General features: G+C 42.5%; 1 long non-coding RNA gene across 1 annotated transcript; it reads right to left on the bottom strand.

Annotated features, from left to right (window-relative positions):
* Nucleotides 1-9,428: 9,428 nt before the first annotated feature.
* On the bottom strand, nucleotides 9,429-11,006 carry LOC107041838. Its single transcript, XR_001461095.1, has 3 exons — nucleotides 10,624-11,006; nucleotides 10,468-10,539; nucleotides 9,429-10,349 (listed from the first exon to the last, which is right to left on the bottom strand). It is a non-coding gene; the product is annotated as an uncharacterized LOC107041838 (long non-coding RNA).
* Between the last annotated feature and the right edge of the window lie 2,920 nt (nucleotides 11,007-13,926).

Raw genomic sequence — 13,926 nt, 5'->3', positions numbered from 1 at the left:
AAGATTATGATGACGAGTTGATTTGTGGCGATCGATAAATTATATACAAACACAAAAAAACACAAAACAGAACGGCATTTACTCAGTGAAATGAACCACGCTAATAAGATTTATTTAAATTCAAACATTTCTGTCCCAAAATCATCGAAATTGATTCGTCATTNGTATCCCCGAACACTTGCTAATTTATGTTCCCTACTGCTATTCGAGAACAATCCGAATTTCCGAAGATAAGTTCGAACACTAACAAGAGTCGGACCGATTCCAAAAAATACTTCCGCCAAGAAGTCGTAGTTAATTCGCGAGNCGTTGTCAATTGGCGAAATGTTTTGGTCGTCAAAAGTACTCTTGGGACTGAAAAACAGCAATTAAATTGGAAAGCTGTATTTAATGGAGCCGTATTTGAAGAATTATATTTACGTTTGAACAGGTTGAAATGTGTCTCTAGCAAACTTCATTTGTTTCGTGAATTTCCAAGGTTTTCCCTGATTTGGCCCAGCTGCACCACTTTTTTTCGTAGATTTTTCCTCACCCAGTTTTCTACCATACGAAGCTGNGACCGATTCCAAAAAATACTTCCGCCAAGAAGTCGTAGTTAATTCGCGAGGGTTTTCGTGACTGAGGTTTGATTTTTTTGGAGGGGCCTCGCCTNAAATTTCGCTAAATGAACATTTCTTTGAATATAATCCTCAAATAATGACTAAGTAATAGATGTAATAAACCATTAACATAGAAAATTTCTGTTTACAAATTTGAATTTTCTTCATAACGATCTCCCAGTCCCTTCTAATTGCATCTCTATTCCGTTCTGCCATGCTCAGCTTGTGATTCCATAAAATAGGATATTTCTCGACCTCGAATATGAGAAACTCAGCAGCACCATCATCGNTCGAAGGACAAGAATTTTAGTCTTTTAGCTAGAATTTATAATTAAATAAACTGGACGACGCTGCTTTTTTATTATTACCTGAGGTTGATTTTACTATTGATGGATATGGATTGGAAATTGAATTAAAAAGCGATTAGATCAACTTTACACATTTATTTGAATTGATTTTGATTCTTCGTACAATTTTAGAGGTTGACACAATGATTATCTGTGAAACCCTGCAATCATTACTAGATCTATCTCTTGAATGTTAACAATGGTAATGACTCACTTTGAGTGGTTCTTAATTATATTTCGTGAATTCTTGCGGTAATCCACCACGTTTCTCTGCCAGCGAACGATTGGTACACTATTACAAATACTTAGGTGGAATTTCCGTCTTCCACTCGTTCGGAATTGATGAAGTTAGAATTGAATAAGTCTTGAGACTTAATTGTTTATAAAAGTTGAGCCACACCCACGATTCACCAAGTTCACCACTAATTCTCTCAGATGCAAGAAGCGGTTCTACTTTCGGTTAAAGGAACTTGTATCCCCGAACACTTGCTAATTTATGTTCCCTACTGCTATTCGAGAACAATCCGAATTTCCGAAGATAAGTTCGAACACTAACAAGAGTCGGACCGATTCCAAAAAATACTTCCGCCAAGAAGTCGTAGTTAATTCGCGAGGGTTTTCGTGACTGAGGTTTGATTTTTTTGGAGGGGCCTCGCCTTACTTGAGGAAAATGGAAATTTATTTGGAGTGGGGGAGGTGGCGTGATTTCCGCCTCTTTGGTTTCCTGGTTCATCGACCCGGCTCTGTTGTCGAATTTTGCAAGGTTGCGGTCTTTCGTTTTGCAAGCGTTCCCGAGGAGTGCAACGTTGTGCATTCTTTAGAGGTCGATGTCGGTTGGCATTGATTTTGAAATAGGGTGATTTGTGCATTGTTGTTGATGTGGAAGTGAATGAAATAATCTGGACATTACAGCCCCNGCCCTCGTCTTTTTTACATGTGAAACTAAAGTAGCTGATTGAGCGGTCGTCTCTGGAGATTTTGATTGTGAGACGACCGCTCAGAATCTCCAGATTCTGATTGAGACCTGGGATGTTTTTCTTTGCGNATAGGGTGATTTGTGCATTGTTGTTGATGTGGAAGTGAATGAAATAATCTGGACATTACAGCCCCCGCGGAGAAAATCTCTCTTTATTTATTTTGGTGAGGTTTTATCGGAAAGAGTGAAATCTCATTATTTGAATTAGTTCCGATTCGCACGCGCTTTTAATTAGCAGGTGTCGGTAAGTGGTGGGTGTGGTTGACCTCATTAATATGTTAATGCGGCCGTCAGGGGTGCTGGGTCACTAGGCCATGTCGACGTCCTGTTATCGGTCATCACTTGTTCGCCATTTTTCTGTCGTTCGGTGCACGTGGGTGGCAACAGGTGGTTGTTGGGATTTTTGTGGTTTTCTTTGTGGTTCGTGGTATGTATTAATGGTGTTAATGGGTAAATCTAGATTTTGAGTGCGTTTTTTAATCGGTCTAATTTGGTTTTTAGATGAGGGGATCCAAGCGTGAGTGGAAGCGGATGTTTGGTTGGCAGCCACGTGTCGATCTTTTTCGGTGTGATCGTCTCATGGGGAGGGCTGCTGTTCCTGTGGGGCTTATGGAGTATGTGGGGAGAGTTCTTGGGGACGATCCCGACTATCGTGAGTAATCTGGTGTGGTTGGTCTGTTGGAAGCAGATGTGTGGTTTTTAATGAATCGAAATATTTTTTGTTTTCTTTTTTCAGGCCGTATGATAGTTGGAGTGACGGGGAGTAGCTGTGTACCAAAGGGTGGATTTTGAGGGTGAAGATGATGTCAAACTGAATTCTAATCTCGGAATCTAAGGATCTTCTACCCTGGTGCTATTCATCGGCGCGGCTCTTTTTGCCCGTTTCCTCAACAGTAGCTTTCTGTCGGCCGGTTGTTGGCTGAGGGATATGTGCATATGTATATACCTGCTTAGTATAGATTGTTAATACGTTTTTTTTTGTTGTGATGGGTATGTATCGAGAGGTGGGTGCAAATACATATGTGGGCATATATATATATATTTCTGTGGCTCTCCGGCGGGGAATGATTTTAGGGGGTGAGGATGATGTCAAACTGAATTCTAATCTCCGAATTTTAGATTCTCAGGTGTCTGATTTGGCTATTGACTCTCTGAGTTTTTCAGATTTCTGTAACCCTGGCACTCTGTCGGCCGATTATTGGGCCTGTCAGTTTTTGATAGCAGTGTATGTATTATTATTGATATTTCGACGGCTAAGGTGTTTAAGAGGTAGTAGATTTTATTTGGGCGGAGTAACTTGTCATATTTTAAAATGCTACTTGATCATTTGGCTAATTAGTGACCGTTGGGGTACATTATTCTATTTTACTTTCGGAAGGAAGTTTCGGATGGTTAGGTGTAGTCAACGGTGACGAATGATTGTGAGCTGGTCACGTTGTTGCCAGAGGGACGATGATGGACTTCTGTTGGGGGTAATGCCGGTNATGTAATCTAGGTCGATCAGATTTAAATCACATAGAAGCTTCGTGTTCTGATTAGTGAATTCCATGTCGGCCGCCAGGAAATGTACAATATTTCCNCTGATCGGCACTTCATAGACCCTCTGAATGCGGGATCGTTGGGTGGATTGCCTTGCAGCTTGTCGCTTCGGTTTTTTTGGACTTCCGGCAGCAGCAGGCTAGGATGTTGAGGAGAGCGAATCCCTTTTTGTAGGCGCCGTAGCCCACCGCAGTCGTTACCAGTGATAGGATCAGGGTGATAACCCCATTGGTTGCCGTGAAGATACGGTGGTAGTAAACTTCCTGATGGTGTACTCCGATTTTCTCTGCTTCATCAATGGTTTGCTGTAGGGAATCNCCAGCTGGATTCGGGTTAAGCTCTATCCTTTCCTCTTGCGGGTGATCTACGGAGAGTGGTTGATTGGAATAACCTGATTCCGCCCCCGATAAGGTGTCGTTGGTGAGAGTGGAGGAGGGAAGTTCCGTAAATTCTTCGTTTCCTACAGAGTTGGGCGTGACGTCTTCCTCTCCTGAGAAGAGTTGTTTGGGAGTTACGACGTCCTGTTTTTCGGTTGCATTCGATGGTGAGGATCCGGCTGTTGGATTTTTGATAGCTCTTGGAGTCGGGAGTAAGGATTCTCGAATAATCCTTGGTTCGGAGATTATCGAGTGTCGGATGGGGGGTGATGGATTGACCGCCCCCGATGCCTGTTCCGACGTGGTGTTGTCGACCTGGTTCGGCTCATCGTTGTGGTCTTGGCTGCCCGGTTCTTCTTCTGCCGGAGTTGTGGAATCCTCTTGTTCCCCTTCTCTGGTTCGTATTCTTTCATCGACCTTATCCTTGAACTTGATTATGGCCTCATGTAGTTCTTCAGCCGTCATCTTGTCGAATTTCTCCTTGGAGATTTCATCTGTAGATTTGATGAGCGCTAAGGATCGGTTCTCATATTGACGCATCTTTTCGTTGAATTTTTCGTATAACGTATGGAGATTTTTGTGGAATTCTGATCCCAGGTTAAGCTTCTGTTGATTGTAGAAGTTCGGGGGGGACGGAGATTCGAGTTCCTCATCAGGGTCTCCTTCGTCTGGATGGGTCTCATTGTGGCGTTCCATGATCTCGTCGAATTTTCTGAGGCTTTTGTGGAGGCTTTCGCAGTTGAATGGTTCCGAGGATGGATCCTGTTCTTGGTCTAGCTCGTCTTCCAAGTCTGTTAGGGGGTCAGCTTCCAAAATAATCGGTTGATTGGTCGATGGAGTCTGTTCTGAAGTGAACACGTCATCTTCTAGTTCTCCAGTTGAGTCCCCCTCTACAGACACTTCCAGTTCTGCCTTCTCCGATGCGGTTGCACTTGGTTCCAGAGGAGTCTTTGTGGATTCCAATATGTCGTTGCTAGGAATAGCCACTTCTTCGGGTACCTCAATGACAGCTTGAGGTGATGAAGCTGAGGCTGGCGGGGTCCCTTGAGGAGCTTCCATGTGAGGTCGGGCTCCGGTTGTTGGACTTGGAGTAGTCTCTTCAAGGGTTTCAACGATTGGTTGAAGACTGGTTGTAGGGGTAGGAGTGGCTTCGTCCATGGGTGGTGACCTTGTTGACCTTGCTGAGTTGCGGTTGATGTGAAGGCAATATTCCCTATTGTCTCGGTAGCTGATAGGCTTCCTGGTGTCGTCAGATGTTTGAGTAGCCCTTCTGAGTCTAACTCTATCAGTAATGGAGCCCTTGATGTTGATAACGTCAGGTTCACTGTTGATCCTGACCCTGAGATGCGGGTTGGTGACTGTCCGAGGAGGTTTCAGGCATGGTCTGGATGGAAGCTTAGTGTTGATTGGCAGACACACGGTGAGAAGTACCGGTTCGGAAACCTGCGTTTCCAAAGGGTTTTCTGCGAACGCCTCAGCCAGTTGAGCGCCTTTCTGTTTCCTGATTTCTACCTCGAATGAGTAGTCATTCAGGAACGTCTTCCAATTCACCTGGCGGATCGTCGGGTTGCTTGAATCCATCAGCCAGTTTAAGGAGGAGCTGTTCGTGACTACGGTGAATGGTACCCCGTAAATGTATGGCCTGAAGTAATTTAGAGCATACATGACAGCTAGGCAATCGACCTCCGCAGGTGTATACCTGGTCTCCGCATCTCGAAGGGTCCTGGAAGCGTATAGGATCGGGTATTCATCCCCTTCTTCGTCTTTTTGACTTAAAATTGCTCCAATTCCCTTAGATGTTGCTGAGACGTTGACGATAAATGGTTCGTCCATGTCGGGGTGGAATAACAGGGAGTCCTCGGTGATCGCCTTCTTCAGGGCCTCGAAAGCTTTCTCATGTTCTTCGTTCCACTTGAATTTCGTATCCTTCCTCAAGAGATTTGTGAGGCTTTGGATTTTTCTGCGTAGTCCTCTACAAATCTTCGGTAATAATTGCTGAAGCCTAGAAATCTCTGTACCCCATGTTGACTGGTCGGTGCCGGCATTTCCCTCAAGGCCTTGACCTGCTTTGGTGGATTCCCTTTTTATCGATGACGTGACCCAGATAGGCGACTTCTTTCTTGAAGAAATTGCACTTGTCTGATTGAAGAGAGAGTCCACCTTGTCTGAGGCGGTTGAAGAGGTTGTTGAGTCGTTTGACATGATCTTCTTGGGTTTTTGAATAGATGACTATATCGTCGAGGTAGACGTATAGTTCGGTGCCCTTTAATCCAGTGAGAACATGGTCCATCATTCGTTGGAAGATTGGTGGGGAATTCTTCAGTCCAAATGGCATTCTAGTGTATTTGTAATGGCCCTCTGGTCTGGTAAATGCTGTCTTTTCGCCGTCCCTTTCATCCATCCTTATTTGATGAAATCCGCTAGCGAGGTCGAATACACTGAAGTATCTGGCTTCTCTCAGCTGTGACAAGATTGTCGTGATGTCAGGCAGAGGGTACGAATCTCCAATGGTCTTCTGGTTGAGAGCTCTAAAGTCAATCACAAGTCTCCAACGTTTCCTACTTTGGGAGTCGCTCTTCTTGGGAACGATCCATAGTGGTGAATTGTAAGGAGATTCTAAGTCCTTGATGATGTTTTGTTCCTTCATAGACTTAATCTGTTTGTTGATTTCCTCTCGATGTTGCTGGGGATATTTGTATTGTCGTTTGAAGACAGGGACTTCATCCGTTGTTCGAATTTTGTAGGTGAAGTCTTTGGCGTATCCCAGGTCATCTCCAGGCAGATGGAACACATCAGGGAATTGTTCTACCAGTCGGATTACTTGTTTCCTCTCGAATGTCTTAAGGTCCTGCTCTGACAAAGCCTTCAGAATTTCAGCAACTCTTTTGTTCAACAGTTCTTCCTCACAGGGGAGTAGACCTAGGTTGCAAGTGGCCATGCGAATCCGCCTGGTGTTGGTTCGTCTGAAGAAGGCTTAGAGGTTTCATCGAAAGGTTCAATCAGTTGGGGTGATAACTGTAGTTGGACCGGTTCCTCAGTGGTGTTGATCACCATAGCTGTAGCCACGTTGTCTTCCACTTGGACCACCGCTTCTCCCAAGAATATTCCGGATGGTGTGTTTACCTTGGGTAGGTAGCCAATTTTCACCTCGGAGTTTTCGAGGAGTCATCCCTGATGATGGCCCCGTAACCACCAGATTGGTGGGTGATCACGTGGAATTTGACCGCCACCTTGGGATGTATTGGGAGCATTATTATTCCCAATGATTGGACGACATGGTTGGTCAGTCCAACGATTCCAATGGTCTCTTCGATATCAATGGTGGTATCAGAGTTTAGCGACTGGAGAGATAGTAAGTTGACCGATGCTCCGGTGTCAATGAGTGCAGTGATTTTTCCCGATTTCAAATAGGGTCCGTTTAGGGCAATCATTGGTCCATGACAGGGTTCAGCAACAGCTACCTTGTACACTTTTATTGGCGGTGATGAGTGCTGGACATCGCGTGTGGCGATGGGTTGTTCTGGCTGCTCAGTGCACTCTGCTGGCGAGCCAGGATCCCGTGTAAATTCTGGGCTGACGGAAGTTGAACTGGACTGGGTGTTCCTGGACTGGTTGAGCTGGTAGGGGTTCCTTCAAGTCCGAAGTTCCTGCTCCGGTCTCTGGAACGGTCTCTACGGGGTGTTGCTCCTTGGGACCCTCCCGCCTTGACGTGAGTCAGCAATTCCTTGACGAGAGAACTCAAGCTGTCGAAGTCTCCTCTCAAGTCGTCGAAGTGCTCCTTCCTGACGTATTCTTGCCTTGGTGCTTCAGGGGGTTTCCGTGGTTTTGCCATCATGGTTGTGGCAAGGGGTTGAGCCAGGCGGTCATCCGGTTGCAAGAAGTCCTCATACTCGTTGGCGAACTCGGGGTGGCGATGTTCCGGTAAAGAGAAGTCATTCCCGGTCTCGGGAGTCCCTCTCCAGGAGCGCGGCTCTGGTTGTGCGCCCCATTGCGATGTGTCTCCTGGGTAGGTGTATCCCATCATCACTCTTGGGTGGAGGTTCCTCGTTGAATTGGGCATTGGAGGTCCTGGTGGATTCACCGATGGTCTCTGCTGGCCCCATGGTGGGGTGCTCCTTGGTGCGATCCGGGTTGGAGGACGGTATCTATTCATGAGCTCGTCCACAAGAGGATCCGGAGGGCGTTGAAGTCTTCCATTCGGTGGTTACGAGTAATGGAGGCTGTTCGACGGAGTTGGTGTGAGCATGTGGGCGTGGGATTGATTTTGCCCTTAGTAGACGTTGTTGTGGGTAACATGACGGGTAGGCTGGTGTAGAGGGTAATCGGCTTTGTCCACTGGAGTTGGTGTATCCCTGTATGGACGGATACTGGGACGTATAGTTGGCTTAAATTCGTCGGCGTCCACCTTCGTTCGGACGTCAAAGATCTTGGTGACCTTGTGATGTTTGATACCGTCCTTAATACTTTGTGGACTGTACTCCTTGAATCTTGCGAGGGCATCCTCGTGCAGGATTTTCTCGAGGGATGGTTTGTCTGCCGCTTCATACGTCTCAATCGCTCTTAGACCGTATTGAACCAGTGCTGCCAAACGATCTAAGAAATCTTGCAAGGTTTCGTTTTCGAATTTTAGGAGACCGCGAACCTTGTGAGCATAATATGTAAAGTTGTACTGACCCCTGTACCTTTCAATTAACAATTGAAGAATGTGATCCACGGAATAAATCTGAGTATTGGCTAATAAGTTTTTAACAGGGAGTAAAACTCGTTTTAAAATTTGATGGATACACTGTTCTTTCTTTCCATCTGCAGTGGGTATAGATCCTTTATTGGCTCTAATTGCGTACTCGAATTCGTCGAGTGACGCATGGTCGGATATACCCGAAAATAAGGGGATGCTATTTGAAATATCGCGAGCTTTGATGTAATCATCATATTTATCTGAAGGCGCGGCACCCCCGACGGGAGTAGTGGTTACTGCATCTCCCGAATAGTCGATTGTGATAAAAGATCTATCTGCCATTTTTGTGCGATTTTTCGAGTAACCGGAGATGGAGAGAGAGACCAAAGTTTAAATTGAGGTAGGTATTTCTTCAATTATTAAAGAATATGCGACAATTAATTTGTATAGAACCAAAAACAAAATTGGAATTGATTTACTGAATAAATTCTGTTCTAAATGGAAATTGAATTTCAATTATTTCCTTTTAAATCATTTTTAAATGATGGGATTAACTGTTAATTTGAATTAAAATTTTAAATAGTCCGAGTGACGTGAAATTTCTAATTTTTTATTTAAAATTCACTAGTGAGGTAAGAATAAAGGAAGTTCAGGCGCGTCCTACCGACTGCGCCATGAAATTCAAGCTGTTATGTCCGGAGATGTTACCTGCGTCGAAGGACAAGAATTTTAGTCTTTTAGCTAGAATTTATAATTAAATAAAATGGACGACGCTGCTTTTTTATTCTTACCTGAGGTTGATTTTACTATTGATGGATATGGATTGGAAATTGAATTAAAAACAGATTAGATCAACTTTACACATTTATTTGAATTGATTTTGATACTTCGTACAATTTTAGAGGTTGACACAATGATTATCTGTGAAACCCTGCAATCATTACTAGATCTATCTCTTGAATGTTAACAATGGTAATGACTCACTTTGAGTGGTTCTTAATTATATTTCGTGAATTCTTGAGGTAATCCACCACGTTTCTCTGCCAGCGAACGATTGGTACACTATTACAAATACTTAGGTGGAATTCCCGTCTTCTACTTGTTCGGAATTGATGAAGTTAGAATTGAATAAGTCTTGAGTCTTAATTGTTTATAAAAGTTGAGCCACACCCACGATTCACCAAGTTCACCACTAATTCTCTCAGAAGCAAGAAGCTGTTCTACTTTCGGTTAAAGGAACTTGTATCCCCGAACACTTGCTAATTTATGTTCCCTACTGCTATTCGAGAACACTCCGAATTTCCGAAGATAAGTTCGAACACTAACAAGAGCCGGACCGATTCCAAAAAATACTTCCGCCAAGAAGTCGTAGTTAATTCGCGAGAGGGTTTTCGTGACTGAGGTTTGATTTTTTTGGAGGGGCCTCGCCTTACTTGGGAAAAATGGAAATTTATTTGGAGTGGGGGAGGTGGTGTGATTTCCGCCTCTTTGGTTTCCTGGTTCATCGACCCGGCTCTGTTGTCGAATTTTGCAAGGTTGCGGTCTTTCGTTTTGCAAGTGTTCCCGAGGAGTGCAACGTTGTGCATTCTTTAGAGGTCGATGTCGGTTGGCATTGATTTTGAAATAGGGTGATTTGTGCATTGTTGTTGATGCGGAAGTGATTGAAATAATCTGGACATTACATTACTAATGGATGGCAGCTGGCAATGCTGGTTTTCTGCGTTCTTCTTCTGTGAATCATAGAATGCTGAGGTCTTCTCCAATATGTATCTCTTCACGAGATTACTTGTTGAGGAGTTGTCAGTTCAAAATGGTAGAAATAAATTTAAAAATCTGATACAAAGAATATTATTTGATTCAAATACGTTATGTCTTTGCATACTATCAAAACTCGAACAATATTTAAACAAATCACTATTTGAATGAAAAATCTGTTCTCTTCAATTCTCACCTATGGTTGTGAGTCCAGATGAGGCTGGAGATAGTTTGAACTCTGTCTCCACATCGTCTTTGGTGAAAAATTCTGCAAAAAGGAACATTCACTTAACTATCTTCATTTTTCAAATGGTTGTTAAAACACATATCAATATTCGGAAAATAAATATACCAGTAATCACGGTAGCATTGCAAGTGTCAAGGAACTTTCATTTAACCTGAATTGAATTCCACAGCTTTTGAAACTGCTCCATGTTACCATACAATTAGCGTGGTGAATCTCTCTGCTGTTCCTGTACTTCCAAAACGAATTCGGAATCGTATCCTCGTTTTCTTTCTGCTTTTGTGCTTCAGTGTTTTGAAATTTATTTTTGAGTTGACGATATTTATCGATGATTTTGAAATTCTCCAATAGATAACGTACAGCCTCAAATAAATTGAAAGTCTACATTTCTGGTGGATCGGAACCAAAAATTTCCTCAATGACACGAGAATTTTCATCTTCCCATAGTGGTCTATCTGGTGTATGAAAATACTTCATTATTTCAGGAGCTCCATACTCTTCAATAACTTTTCGATGGACTTTCCAACCTTGATCAGGTCTATCACTAAAATAATGATCCACAAGACCTGTGTAATGATGAGCGTAGGGTGACGCGTTGTGCAAAAATTTATAATGGTCTGGACTCGAGGAATTGATGGTGACAACGGACACTCTATGACTCTAATAAACTGGTATAAATATCGCAAGAATGTTCTAGAATGATGACGAGATATAATGCAACTCACTAAGCAATTTCCCCCACTCCAGACGGTGACCCGTCTTTTTCTCCTCGACATTTCTTCCCCGATTTTTTTTCTCCGACATTTGTTCCTCCCCAAATTTTCCTCGCATCAATTTTTCCCATCCCAATTTTTCCTCGTCACTTTTTCCCTACCACTTTTCCTAATTTTCCGATTCAGTTTGCATATTTGACGTACATTTGCTGAACACAGCTAGCGATGGTAATAATTAGTGGGGATAATCCTTGTTTGGTAAGAATCGACCGAATTACGACAACACGGTCGTTTCTTGATTTTCGAGTGCGTATTGATTTTTCTAATGAGAGGTNAAGAATCGACCGAATTACGACAACACGGTCGTTTATTGCTTTTCGAGTGCGTATTGATTTTTCTAATGAGAGGGGATAATCTTCGGCTTTTGGGGCTGAGCGATTACCAGAAGCATTCAATTATGTCAGTTTCAATAAGTTATTCGCGGGGCTAATCGCCACAATGCCTTTGGAGTTTATTCGTTCGTCGAAAGGGAAGAAAATTTTAATCGTAGATAATCATCTCCATTACTTGCACAGTCATGCTAAGAATTATTCGTGGAAATGTTCTCGCTTTGGGGATTTGAAATGTTCAGGGAGAGTTCTAATAAGTACGGATACTCCTAATGGTAAGTATTTTTATAATTTCATGCCTGTATGTTTTTGAAATTTTGCTGATACTGAGTTGTTGATTTCCCTTTTTCCCTTCATTTTACTGCTCCAAGGGATTATTGTTCGCTTTTGCATTGATGGAAAGAGAAGTGACAGTATGTTTTTGGAAAAAAAATTGGGGAATATATGTCGGGGAAGAAAGGGATATGGAAGAAATGGCAGGAGGAAGAAATGACAGTGAAAAAGTGTCGGGGAAAAAATGTCGGGGAAAAAGTGGTGAGGAAAAAAAGTCGTGGAATCCTCCAGACTTCTGTCATAAAAACTGCGCGATACTTCCAAATGTACAGTTCTCGGAACTGGTGACGTACAATTATGAGTATGACACATAATGATGCAATTGGATCCTTTAAGAAAATCGCGAGTTTTTCTCGAGAGCATTCAGTCGTCCGCTGAATAGTGTAGTGTAAAGATGGAAGCAATCTTGGACATTCAAGGATTTCAAGGTGATCAGAAAACATTCATCATCAAAGACTTAGCAGCAGCGTTCACCAATGACCTTCAACAGATTGAATGTATTCTCTTCAAACCAACCTATTCATGGAAGAAATTATTAGCTAAATCCAAACGTTCTAACACATGGCTTATCTCCAAATTCCATGGCTTACCCTAAAGAGCTGGCTTTACACCGTACTCCGGGCTCCCGTAAGTTGTTTAGGAAATCACAAAAGACGCAATTAACTTCTACGTGAAAGGATTACACAAAATCGAGTGGCTTCCAGGAATTCTCGGAAGTTCTCAATCGGTGAACAACTCGGAAGATTTGAATGATCCGAGATTATCGGACCTCGAACTTCCAAAATGTTTGAATCTCCACAATGACTGCAATCCAATTCCATTTGTTTGTGCACTAAAGAACGTACAAAATTGACAATTTGATATATAATGAGTCACGGTGTCAGTCAGTGCCCATCTTCGGACATCTTCTGTACCCTAAAAAGCTTCATAGGAATGAGCAGCGGTGACATTTCCGTCTTGCCCAAAAAAATTCGGTTGGCATTTGTTTCGCAGTCCATTGAGGATGTTGGGGATGAATTACCTGAAAGCTTGCAAAAGGATGAAGACATTGCAAATTGCCGTAGGTGTCACCTTCATCATTCTTACAACCCACTAATGATGAAAAACCATTCTGGAAGTTAATTCTTCAAGGATATAAGAATTAACTAGGAAAGCATTGAAAGACATTGACACCATTCATCAATCATCAATCATCTATCAAAAAAATCATTTGACAGATTGATAAATGTTATCAAAAAACGAAGTCGTGGAGCAGTGAAAATCCACAACCCAATGCCGGCAAAATTTCCAGGAATGGAAATCCTTAGAGAGCAGTGAACCAAATAACCAAGAAGCTACTCTCTGAAGCAACAAATATAAAAATGAAAAGTATATTGTAAATTATATCTGAAGAATGTAAAATGTTAATTTTCAAAAATGTGATTTTTCAATAAATCGATGAGAAAAGCAAAAATGTGAAGTATTGTCGTTATTAAACTACCCTCCCCATTCAATCTATACGAGTTTAGAAAGCTCTCTGAAATGAGTATAAGAAATCAGAAGTCAGAAATCAGAAATTGAAAATTAACATTCAAACATGGCAATGCAGCAATCAAAGCCCCCAAGCGGAATTGAATCAATTTAACTGTTTTTCAATTATTTTGACAATTGCAAGCGTTGCGTCAAGCCTGCATTGCGTTCATTGTAGAATCTCCTTAACTTATATGATGGCATCCCTCGCCTTCGGTGCGGGCTGCAAACTCATATTCGCCAGAAAAGTTTCTTTTCGGCTTCATCCGCACTGAATTTCCTTGTTGAACCTTTCAACCTTCATCCGACCTACTTAGCTGTTCATATCTTCTTCAAAGAGTAATTCAACCGTACTATTTCAAATGGAACCGTCTGCAAGTGGACCCTTTCATATATATTCGTATTCAATAGCTGAATGAAAAGTCAAAAAATTCACTTTGATTTTGGACTTAAATTCTGTGATAGAA

This window comes from Diachasma alloeum, unplaced genomic scaffold, assembly GCF_001412515.2.
Source record: "Diachasma alloeum isolate Michigan unplaced genomic scaffold, Dall2.0 Dall_scaffold_00381, whole genome shotgun sequence".
Classification (NCBI taxonomy): Eukaryota; Metazoa; Arthropoda; class Insecta; order Hymenoptera; family Braconidae; genus Diachasma; species Diachasma alloeum.
This window is presented reverse-complemented; position numbering and strand designations above follow the sequence as displayed.